General features: G+C 41.4%; 1 long non-coding RNA gene across 4 annotated transcripts in view; it reads right to left on the bottom strand.

Moving 5' to 3' along the window:
- Positions 1-12,758, bottom strand: part of LOC124237668 (uncharacterized) — a 38,352-nt gene that overhangs the window by 14,188 nt on the left and 11,406 nt on the right. For 3 of the 4 annotated variants that reach the window (XR_006888060.1, XR_006888062.1, XR_006888059.1), the window contains exons 3-4: positions 10,472-10,719; positions 5,648-6,771 (exon numbers count right to left, since the gene is read on the bottom strand). This is a non-coding gene — a long non-coding RNA (uncharacterized LOC124237668). Of the gene's footprint in view, positions 1-5,647; positions 6,772-10,471; positions 10,720-12,758 lie in introns of those variants that run through there. The other variant, XR_006888061.1, reaches the window with a different exon arrangement.

The following is a 12,758-nucleotide window of genomic DNA, read 5'->3' on the forward strand; positions in this document are numbered from 1 at the left end:
ATTTTAGATTAATTATACTTGATTGCCTTGATAAATTTGACATCATTTAGATGTTTTTTTTAACCTTGTGGTAATTTTTTTCAAAACCTATAGGACACTAGCTTTACAAAATTTGGCTGGCATTACTAAAAATCATATTTTTCTGAAAGCTTGTTGGATTTAGAGCTCACATTTTGTGTGAAACTGTAGACTTTGATGCTTAATATCTCCAATCTATTCTCTCTCTTTCTAAGGTCTTAAAGTGTCACTATACTTTATTTCACCACTGGAAACAGTTAATAGTAAACATCAGGGAATGAAACAATAACATATTATTCCTTCAGCATTAGCAGAAAAAAAAAAAAAACCCTAAGAATTCACCAGAGAAACAAAAAGAATTTGAGAGCTGAAGATCATTTCAGAGACTGACTAAGCAGGGATGGCAAATATTTAGCACAGATGCCTCAACTCCTCCAACCTTGCCCATGACAGACATCATCAATCAATCACTATATTCTTCTGCTGAGTCTGAACAGAGCTTTAGAGTTCTTCTCAACTCCTGGAAACTACTACTGATTTGGACAGGATTCTTCAGTTACAAGTAATAGAAACCAACTTGAGCAACCCTGAGCAAATAAGGAGGAATTTCCTACAAACATACAAGGGTATCCCAAAAAAGTCAAACACAAGAATTCAGCTAGGTCTCAGGAATCAGAAAGCCATCAGGACTGTCCCTTATCTCTGCATGTTTCTGCCTGTTTATTTCACTTTTTCTCTCTGTAGTCAGGCTTTCTCTGCATCTCCAAGCTGCTTGAGGTCACGCGGCCATTCATAGCATGCATATTTATTTATTCTAGTTACAGTCTCTTACAGAAATTGTATCTGAATCTCAGCATCAACTTTCGAAGGGAGAGACTGACTGACTCTGCTTGGGTCAGGTGACGACTCCTAGCCCAATCAGTCATAATCAAAAAGGAAGTGGCTACCTAATGCCCACTCCTGTGGAATGAGGAGCAGTTCTTGGAGAGGGTAGGGATGGCTTACAGCCTGCGCAGACAACCCAGAGATGTTGCCCTTTACAAGGATCAATCAATAGGCAGTAGCACAAGAGATGAAACCTATTTTCTCATCAGGATCTAGATCAGTGCCAAGCAATAGAACTTCTGCTGATAACGGAAATGTTCTATATCTGCGCTCTCCAACGTGACAGCCATTCACCACATGTGAGCTATTGAGCACTTGAAAGTGTATGAGGAACTGAATTTTTAATCTTAGTTATTTTTAATTAATTTAAATTTAAATACATAGCAAGTGGCTACCCTATTAAACAGTATAAATCTAGGCCTTCCCAGTTTAAAGATAAGGAAACTGAGCTCCTAGACCACATAGCTAGTTAATGAGGCAACTGGAACCAAAAGCTTGGTCTCTCTCTCTTTTTAATTTTCCATCCTATTAATTGGCATTGAGGAATCTGCATAAATGATTTTCACAGATATTTCAAATTTGCCATTTTAAATGTCCATATCTAACCAGTCCTTGATGGAAAGCTTTCTGAAATGCATTGCATACTTCCCCGATGTAGAAAAAGGCCAATTACATGGCCATAATTGTAGACTTTTCTTAATAACACAGAGTTGTAATTGTGAACCTCTCTTGTCACTCTGGGCTATAATAATGAGGTCCTCGGAACAGGGACTAGGGAGACTCACAGGGCTGTCTTCCCCACACTATGTCTCTAAGTTGGGGGTGATTCAGTTGCTTCCTCTCTCCTTGTCACATCTTGATGTGGTAGCTTCTGACAGCATCCCACCTCCCTTCACAAGCTCGGTAACGAACCAACCACAGGAAGTTGATCCATCAGTGGGCTTAATTTCACCCACAATTCTAAACCATTAGGCTTGGGGGAGTTTCACAATTGAGTCAGGTACACAGAGTTTTGTACAAAATTTTCCACAATACACAGTTTTTTTCTTAAAGGTCTATAATGATGCATGTCTCATAAAAGCTGATTGTGGGATAAATGCTATGGAGTTTGTGCCACTCTGGATATGTCAATACTGTGATGTCTAGGGTACCAAGGTAGGATAGGATTGTGCACAAAATATTTTGAGAAATGAGACTGCAACTAGGTCTGGATGATCTTAGATTACTTTCCTGAGCTGTTTCTCCATAGCGTATTCTCAGGTCATGGAATAGGAACAGTTTTATGTCTTCTGAAAATATTCAAAAGCCAAAGTGAATTTTAAGAGCACTAAGAGAAATAATAATAAATTCATTTCAGTACTTTCTACATACACAGAGGCCAGACTAGCAGTAATTGTATCTATGCAAAACATATCTGAGTGCATGGGAGCCAGAAAGGGCTCAAAGGAAGGGGAAAAGTTGTCACAAAGCCCATGCATTAGAGCCCATGGCCTATGGCCAGGGAAACAAGACACTGATGGCCTTCAGCCTAGGTCTTATGCTCCACTCCCGGAGCCGGGACTGAGGGTGTGTGAGAAGGGTGGTTCAGGAGGAAATCTGGGTTCTGCTTCCTGGACCACCAAAAGCCAGTAAATGACTAGGCCCTCTGTTCACTACCTCTGGGAAGAATATAATCCATTTTAGAAATATTCTCTTACATAATTAAAATGTCGGGTTTTTGGCATCTATGAGGGTAGCTTTCAGTTATCTGGAAAAATTGTTTATGCAAAGGCACCACCACCAGACAGGTGTTTTGTATTTTTACTTGGCCTTCTGGAACAGCTTGAGGATTTGCTCAAGGGAAGCACTCATATTGCCTATACGCTGCTTTAGAAAATAACGTCACTGACACGTTCATCGGCCCATTAGTTATTTATAGGCAAGTTTGATTATCCGCGAGGCAGGTTCCTGGCACAGTTTGCAGCCCTCTGTTTGCCTTTCTCACCTCCCACTGACACACGTTTGCTGCAGCTTGTAGCAACTTAGCATTTCCCCCAAGTCACAGCTCCCCTGCCCCCAGTACCAGCTCAGCCGAACCCCCCAAGATGTCTACAAACCAAAACAACAGTTACCCACCTCTCTCCCAACCTTCCCAAGAACGGTATGAGCTCACCAGAAAGAACTCAGGGGGCCTGTGGACGGAGGCTGCTGCACAGCAGGCAGACCGCTGCAGAGCTTCTGTGTGCCCGTGGCCTGGAGGCTGGAGAGAGGTTGCTACCCAGAGCCGGGCCGGGATACTCAATAGCTTCCCATCTCATTTCACAGTGTGGCATCGTTTTGTCGTTTGAAATGTTAGGTATTCCCAAGACACGTGACACACCCTCCTCTCCTCAAATTCCAGAGGAGTACAAAAACAAATTCCTAAGTGCCGTCAGAACTATCTCTTTTCTGTCTGCACTTTGGGCCTCAGTGAAAGTGACACTGGCACTTTTTTGTAGTGAGGGGTATCTTCTGGGTCTCCTAACTCCTGAGCCAGAGCAGTTTCCATGCTGGCTTAGAGCAGCGGTTCTCAACCTTGGAGCTCTGATGCCTAGGCCTTGGCTCCAGAGATTCTGACTGTAACTGGTCTGAGGTAGAGCCTGAGCATTGGGAGTTTCAAACATCCCCCAAGTGATTCTAAAGTGCAGCCAAGGTTGAGAAGCACTGGCTTAGAGCCTCACTTGGCTAATAGAGATTTCGAGTGTGGCTCTTCAGTCGGGCAGCTGCGGCTCCAGTGATTTAGAATAAATATTTGAATAGGAACGGGAGAAGATGTGCACACACAGAACAATTCAGGAGCTATTGTGCATTGCCAGGGTCAACAGTCATTCACTCATTCACTCAACAAACATTTACTGAGGGCTGCTACTAGGATAGGTGGATGCAAAATTGCATGATGAAGTCACTGACCTCAAGCATATAACAACACTCTGCAGGAAGCATTTGCACGTGTTTTCTGGACCCCCCAGCATCTCCCATAGAGACAGTCCCTCTAGCCCTTCCTCCTTCCTTGTTTATGCCCAGTTAGTGACTCATAAATCCCCTACACTTGCACATGATTTGCCTGAACATATATACTACTGATGCCTCTGGTCTCTGGTTGCTCTACAGAGTGCAGTTGCTTGAATTATGACAGTTATCTCTGCTAATAAAGTTCACTTTTTTACCGCAGAGTTATAAATACATATGCAGCTTGCATATTCGAGGAGGCATGTGGGAGGAAACGCTGAGCTGTGGGGCCCTTCTAGAACAGAAGCCACTCCCTGGCACCTGCACATACATAACTTTCTTGATATCCCCAAAAAAGGCTTGTCTTCGGGGCTTTCTTATGAAAAAGATTTACTGTAAACAGCCTCAGTGATAAAATCAGAAATTAGCATCCTTGATATTTGCATTCTTTCCTCGGGCCCCCAAATGGATTTCCAGGCCTCAGCTTCCCTTTTCCCAGAGGAAATCTGGTCCCACAGTCTCTGAGGAAGCTGGAATGGCATTAACTGGGGTGTAAAACAACAGCCAAATGGAGATCAGGAAGATGAGCAGCAGGAAGGGGGGATGGCCGATCTTGTAAATTTGAGCCACACAAATAAGTTCGTTAAAATCTAGGATGTGCTCAGGGTGCTGGTAAGGAATATAAAGAAGCAGCAGACACATAAATCTGGCTGATTATCTGGAGGAGAAGAGCTAATGGAGGAATTTTCTAAAAGGAGCTTTAACTTTTAACTAAATGCAGTAACACTATAAATTACCAATCAGCTGACTGTAATTTTACAATTTAGCCTAGAATTTGAACTGCTTGCAGGGAATTGTACCTTGTGGGTAATCACAGGTATGCATGGTGAATGTTACATAGCATATTTCTTTAAAATACGTAGCTAGCTACTTTGGTAACAAATATGTTTATTTGCAAAGAAAATTATGATTATGGTGTGATACAGTATGTAGCAGACACGGCTGGTTGTCTAACCAACAGTTTTTTTCTCATTTTCCTTGCTCGTCAAGCACTGATTTGGGTGGATGGGTTTCAACCCTCGCCGGTGTGACACAGTTGAGAGTGACTTTATCCCACCCCCAGGATTAAAGGGAAATCCTATGGGCCTACGCCAATCCTGGTGGCCCGTTCCTCTCTCCTGGGGCTGGTTTAGGGGTGGGTGTGCTGGATTGTCTGCTGCCAGCATGGTACCACCACCACTCCCTTCTAAGTCTAGGAACCATGCTTCCCAGGAGCACTGTCTCTGTCCTGTTCCAGATTACTGATCACAAGAGGAACTCAGGGCAACACCAGAGGATGGTGTTATTCCTCTAGACATGGTTGGAACTGTACAGGTGGGCAGATGAGAGATTCCCACCAGCTTCCTGGCACAGACCTGAGGAATTACACACTTAGGTGTTTCAGGCTACGATCTTTCAGGGTCAACTCCTCTGATCTTCAAGGACAGAGTTTCTAAACTCTGCTCCCTCCCTGCTCTCCCAAAAGTTGTGTATGCCCTAAATTCTGTGTTAAGCCTTTTATGTCCAGAAGGCATAGAGTGGCTTTAGTTTTCCATCTTGAACCCTGACTGATAGAGTGGCTACGTGGCCAAGTTCCAGCCAATAGTCTAGAGGGCTTCTCCTTACTCCTGAGAAGGAGACTCTGGAAGAGACAGCCCCTATCTGCCTCTGGAAGACGTGGCATTGCGATGTGATGCCTGGTACAGCTGTCATGATTTGCTGCCAGCCTGAAATGGAGCCAATATGCAAGTAGAAGGCAGAGCCAAGAGAAATGCCCAGCAAGAGGAGCTGGAGTCCTGATGTACTTGCAGCCAATGGCCTTCTAATTGGTGCAGACTCACTCCTTAAGGAAGCAAATGTTAAGATAGTTTGACAGTGGCAGCCATGTTTTCCAAAGATAAGACATTATATACAGTGATTCACACCTGTTCTCCATCTTTTCCTTTTTATACTCTCACCCTCCAGGCAAATGAATACCCAGATAATTTGTCTTGAATGTATCACACAAATTTGAAATAGCTTTGTGAATTGTTCTTTGCATGGGCAGATGTGTCTACAGTATTATTGCACCTTTTATCTTTTTTTATTCTCCAATTATACTTTAAAATACACTTACATTGCCAAAGCATTAGTACAATTCTATCATTCTGAATTTCTTATTTGACTCATATACAGGCAGCCCTCACTTTACATGGCAGTGCAGGAGCATAAAAATGATCATGCAAGCTGAAACTGTGCAAAGCAATCTTAATAACCAATAGGAAAAATTACAACTGTTCCATAGAAATGTTTGCCAAAATATTAAAAACTCTGACTTCCATTTATAAGTGTATAGAGAGAGTTTAAAAATGGTAAAACGAATATTTATTTGGTAGATTGTTATTTAAAACATTAGACACATTGATAAAATGTTTTCTTTGTAAAAATTTTATCAAAAGTAGTTTGAACAGTGCTTACCTTCAGAGCATCTTTTCTAATGCCTTGGTAAATTGTCATAGCCTTTCTAAATTTAGATCAGCTTCCAACATTTTATCCTTTCCATTTTCAGTGAAATATCTTGAGAGTTCCTTTAATGTGAAATTTTTGCCAGTGTCATTTCCTCTGGGACACCATCCTTTTTGTCACCCCACTCATTTATGTTGCCAAATTTGCCTTCTGGCTGCATAAAGTTTCTTGAATAGCAGCAGTGTCAACATTCTCAACATAGAAAAATATATATTATTTGCAGCCAAAATAATCCTGATACAGGAATTATTATTACTATTATTGTTGGAAATTCCATACAAAAACTTCCTGATGAGTTCTAAATCAGAGATAGTGGTAGAATTTGAAGAGAACTGTTCAAACCTCTGGAGCCCGCCTCTGGAAAAGTAGAAAAACATGTCATACGAATTCTCCCATCGTATTAAATATTGACTTCCTAAAATGCCATTGTTCTTCCCCAGCTCTCTCTTGTGCACCACACACCTTCTGGATTCGTATTAGAACCTATCTACTCTTCTTGGAAAAAGAAAAGAGGGGCATGAGGTCAGGGATGAACTTAGGCCAATCAAATTCATAAGACACTGATTTACAAATCAGAAGGACAGTTTATTGACTTGAATTAGAAATCAAACTATAAATGTGCACCTGTTATTAAGTGGGAATCTGCATGGTGTGATGAAGAAAATCGGTCCTTGGAGTCAGGCAGACCTAGTTTTGCTCCATGGCTGCATCTCTCACTAGCTACACTGCTTCTCGCAGTACTCTGTTGATAAGGACATTGATGCCATGTCTGGGATCAGTAGGAAAAAAGTCCTGATTAGTTAACTATGTCTGAAACAGTCAAGGCAGGGGAAGCGGGAATGGCTAGTATTGGTATGTATTGTTATGCGTTCTAGTTTTCAGTAACCAATGCATTTTCTCTTGATAGGAAAGTCTATTTTCTAAAATTGAAAAATTGCTTTGTGAATATGGACAAAAAAGATGTTTACTGTGTGATTTTTATGGCTAGTATCATTGAGCTATCTTCACAATATAAACACAAATGACTCATGAATTAGAAATGACAATTTGTGGTTCTGGACACCCACTCTCCTGCTCAGAACTAGAGGAAAAACTAGTAGAATGTTGTCTCCTACCCACCATCCATTTTATATACACCTTATAGACCAGTGCTGTCTGATGGAAATATAATGCAAGCCATAAATGTGAGCTACATATTTTAAATTTTCTACTGGCCATATAAACAAAGTAAAAAGTGGGGCCGGCCCTGTGGCTGAGTGGTGAAGTTTGCGCACTCTGCTTCAGTGGCCCAGGGTTTCACAGTTTGGATCCCAGGTGAGGACATGGCACCACTCATCAAGCCATGCTGGGGCAGCGTCCCACATAGCACAACCAGAGGCACTCACAAGTAGAATATACAACTATGTACTGGGGGTGCTTTGGGGAGAAGAGACAAAAAAGAAGATTGGCAACAGATGTTAGCTCAGTGCCAATCTTAGAAAAAAAACTCTGACAGAGCTATTAAAAAAAAAAGAAAAAAGTGAAAAGAGAGGTTTTTACAAAAATTTTATCATACAGTTTTATTATCTATTATACCTTGTCCTACATAGTCTCACTCTCAGAGGATAATCTTTATATTTAGCTATTGGCCCCAGGTATCTCTGGCCAAGGATTAGTATCTCAGAGCAGGAGACTGGGGCCTGGTTCCCCAAACCTTAGATCTCTCCAGTCTGCTCTAGAGGCAGACAGCAGCTGCCCAGCCTGGCGTCTGTGGTTCTCTTTGTGGAGCACTGGTCTCTCCACAACCACTGCTCTGTCAGGCCCTCAGCCAAGCAAAACTATTTTTCTGCCTTGGATTCTCTCAAAATTTCCCCCATAATCAGAATTTATTTTTATTTGGACAAAGGACAAGCTTCCTGCTCCTTCTTTAAACTGCATTTGTGGAACACTTACTGGTTTTCTCTAAACCAGCGGTTCTCAAACTTGAGTGAGCATCAGCATGACCTGGAGGGCGTGTTAAAACACAGGTGACCGGCCCACCTCCAGAGTTTCAGATTCAGCAGGTCTGGGGTGGGGCCGGAATATTTGCATTGCTAAAAGCTCCCAGGGGATGGCCAGGCTGTTGGTCCAGGGATCACACATTGAGAACTACTGATGCATGTCATTCATTTCAGTGGAGGAAGAAGATGAGAGGCTTGGGGTATTTGAAAGTGAAAAGCATCATGTTACATCTTTCATCCAAAGTAAGCTGGACCCAATTCTGTGGTTATTCTTCGCCCAGAACCAGCATCTTAGCATGCTGCAAAACCTCCTTTTCCAGGATTTCTCCCTCAAACTCCTGCTAGCGGCAGAGGAACTAGGCCCCTCCTCTGTCCTTCCATAGCCCTGTGTTACAGCCCTCTACTGTTCTATGGTGTGTAAGCAACTGGGCGTGCATGGTGACCGTCATGTGCAGAAGGGCTGGGTACCTCTTTCGGCTAGCAGCACCCTCTCCCTAACACCACAACTTCTCCGAATAGTACTTGATCAAAGAGTGTTGAATCATTGACCGAATGAATGATAGATGTTTGGAAGAGAAGAAGGAGACTATTCACATGTTAGTTAAAATTTTTCCTAAGTGTAAGAGATAACAATGACACAGGAAATTATTAAACAAAAACAACAAAAACATTTGGACCTCCTGAGAGCTCATTATAACTTTAAAATCACAGGCTGTCAAGCACACACAGTTCTAAATATTCATCATGGTTTTACAGGTACAACTTCCATTTGACATGGATGCTGTTACTTAGAGTGATGGACCCAAAGTGTGGTATTACGAAGAAAATGGATTCAGTGCCCTTAAAAACCTGAGTCACAGAGGCCATTCTTTTTTATTTTGGAAAATTTCAAATATATACAAAAATAAAGAGGACAATATAATGAATCTTCATGAACCAATCATCCAGATTCACTAATTGTCAACTCATAGCCAATTTTGTTTAATCTGTAACTTCACCCACTTCACCAATCTATGTAATTCTTTTGAAACAACTCCCAGCATCATATCATTTCATCTATAAAAAATTTCAGTGTGTATCTCTAATATATGAAGATTCGTTTAAGAATAAAACCACACTATCATTAGCACACCTAAATAGTAATTCCTTAATGTCATCGAATATTCACCCAGTGTTTAAATTTTCCCATTGTTTTATAAACTTTTTCAGTTTATGTATTCAAATCAGAATACAAATAGGTTCATAAATTGCAATTGGTTGATATGCCCAAAGTCCCTCTTTCCAATCACTAGGTTCCTATTCCATCTCTTTTTGTTTTCTTCAAACTTTTCTTGTTAAAGAAACCAGGTTGGTTGTTCTATAAAGTTTCCTACAATCTGGAGTTTGTAGATTATATTCCTGTGGTATCATTTACCCCATTCCCTCCCTCCACTTATAGGTAACAATTTCTTTTGAAAATTTTGTATTTTATCCTTTCATTTAAAAAAGTTAAATAGTAGCATATCATACACACTTTTCTCTGCCTTGCTTTTTTCATTCAACCTTATGTCCTGGTGATCACTCCATGGTAGTTTACAGAGAGTCCCCATTCCTCTTTCATAGCTGCATATTACTCCATCATGTGGATGTGACACAGCTTGTTTCACCAGTCCCCTGCTGATAGACATTTGAGTTGTTTGAATTTTGTTGCTATTACAAATAGTGCTGCAATGCACAGCCAATACACCTCTTTGTATTATCGCCAGGGGATCTTTCAGATAGATTCCTAGAAGGAAAATTGCTGAGACAAAGGATAATTGCATCTGTAATTTTGCTAGAAATTGCAGAAGCTCTGTTTTTAAAAGCAACGTATTTCTAGAAGTTTTGTCATAAAATGGACCCTGAAACAGATTCTATTTTAGTTATCTATTGCCATATAACAAATCACCCCTAAAAGCAGTGGCTTAAAACAACAACTATTTATCATTTCTCATGATTGGGCAATTACGGTGGGGCTCCTCAGGGTTGCTCCATGTGGTTGGCTGCAACAGCTTAGCTGGGGCTGGAGAAGCCAAGATGGCTTTACTCATGTTTCTTACCTCAGGTGAAGTGGCTGGAATGGTTGGGTGCTGGCTAGGCTTCTCTCTCTCCATATGGTCTTACATCATCCAGAAGTCCAAGCTTCTTAAAAATGGTGTCCAGATCCCAAGACAGTAAAACTGGAAGTTGCAAGGCTTCTTAAGGCCCAGACCCAAAAGTCAAATGACATCACTTTACTGCATTCTGTTAGCCAAGGCAAGTCTCAAGGCCATCCAGACTCAAGGGGAAGGGAAACAAACTGCATGTCCTGTTGGGAGGAACAACACCCACATATAGAGATAAAAGAAACTGTTGGTGGCCATCTTTGCAGACAATCTACCACAGATCCCAAACTGCATATATGCATCTTATACAGACCATAAGTGTATACCCTGTTCTTATCTACTGCAGTATTCACAGGATCTGTGAAAACGGTCCATAAAGATGGTGAGAAGTGAAACACCTCTTTATACCGCTGTATTAACTGTGTGTAGTGGTAAAGCTCAAGGGGATCCAAAGTGGAGACAACATCTAACAAGGAAAAGGGAGAAAGTCTTGCTTTGAGGCAGGGCATTTGATCACCTATCTAGAACATAAATCTATCAACAGTTATTGTATTCATTCATTCTATTTGTGTTTATTCAAGAACACTGCTCCAAGCTCAAAGAGTACAGTGGTGAGCATAACAGACAAGGTCCTAGCCCTTGTGGTACCTACCTTCAAAATGGGGAAATGCAAAACATGATAAGGGATAGAAAGATAAATAAGAGAATATCCTGCCCTTGAAGAAGTTACAATGTAGTTGAAAGTGGAGATGATAAGCAATCATGACCTAGCTAGACTCAAACAGAGATAATGGAAAGACAAACACACTTTGTATAAGTGGAGGGAAACAAACACAGATGAGAGCACCTGCTCTGCATGAATAGCTACAACACCACAGGAATGTCTGCAGAGGTACAGACAGTAATGAGGAATAGAGCAGTTCAGAGGAAAATGGAGGAAAGGCGGGACCACTGTGGCCTGGGGGAGTCAGGGAAGATTGCATGATGGGAGAGAGGCGTGATGGGGACAAGAGTCTTTCCCTACATATCTGATGACTTATTGGCAAGTCCCAGAGGCTGCTGTGTGATTAAAGGTTCTCACTAACATGGCTTCCCTCCAAGATGGCCTCGTACTACTTGCTGAGAGAGGGAGAAAGAGAAAATGGTGTTTTAAAACTGACTGATTGACCTGGTAGGTAAGGCAGTTCTACATAAAATATCATATTATTCAAAGAATCATATTATTCAAGAATCAAAAGTCTTATGACAGATGTTCAAGGCTTAGTCCTCGGCTCTTATATCTACATGCTCTCCCTGGGTGATCTCAGTCTTGTGGCTTTACATAGCATCTAAATGCCAAAGACCCAGCTGTGACATCTTGCCATACTCATATCTCAACCATTTAATGTACATATCCACTTGGAAGTCTAATAGGTACCATAAACTTCACAAGGCCTAAAGTAAACCCTTGATTTTCCCTGGAAAAACTGTGCTCCTCTTCCAGTTTCCCTTTCAGTTAGTGACACCACCAGCACCAACTGGAATCTTTCTTGACTCCTCTCTTTTTCTAACACCCCACATCCAGCCAATCAGCTTGTCCTATTGTTCTACCTTCAGAATGGACCTCAAATTCAACAACTTCTCAACACATATTCCCCTGCACCAAGCTACCATCACCTCTCACCTCCTAACTGAGCTCTTGCTTCCTCTCATGCTCCCTTCAGTCTCTTCCCTACACAAGTGCCAGAGTAAGCTTTTAAAACTAAAAATAAGGTTGTACAATATCCCTCATTAAAATCCTCCAATGGCTTATTACAGCAATTAAATTAAAATTCAAACTTCTAACCTTGGTTTACAAGGCCCTACATTAACCTAGCCCCTGACTCTTGCTTCAACCTCACCTTATGTTACACTTTTCCACCCTTCCAACGCTCCAGTCACAATGGCCTTCTTTATCTTTCTTAAACATACTGAATTTGTTGCTCCCTTGAAATTTTACATTGCTCCCCTGCCCCTGCATCTTTGTATGGCTGAAAACTCCCAATTTTTTAGGTCTCAGTTCAGATGGCACCGCCTTAGAGACACCTTTTCTGATAACCCTATCTAAAGAAGCCCACAGTTAAAATTCACCAGCCAAGGCACAGAAGGCACAGTGATGGGTATAACAAAGTCCTAGGTCTTGTGGTATGGACATTCTAAATGGAGGGAATGTAGACCATGGTAAGGGACATACTGTTACTCTGTTTCATATTCTTCATAGCAT

This window comes from Equus quagga, chromosome 1, assembly GCF_021613505.1.
Source record: "Equus quagga isolate Etosha38 chromosome 1, UCLA_HA_Equagga_1.0, whole genome shotgun sequence".
NCBI lineage: Eukaryota > Metazoa > Chordata > Mammalia > Perissodactyla > Equidae > Equus > Equus quagga.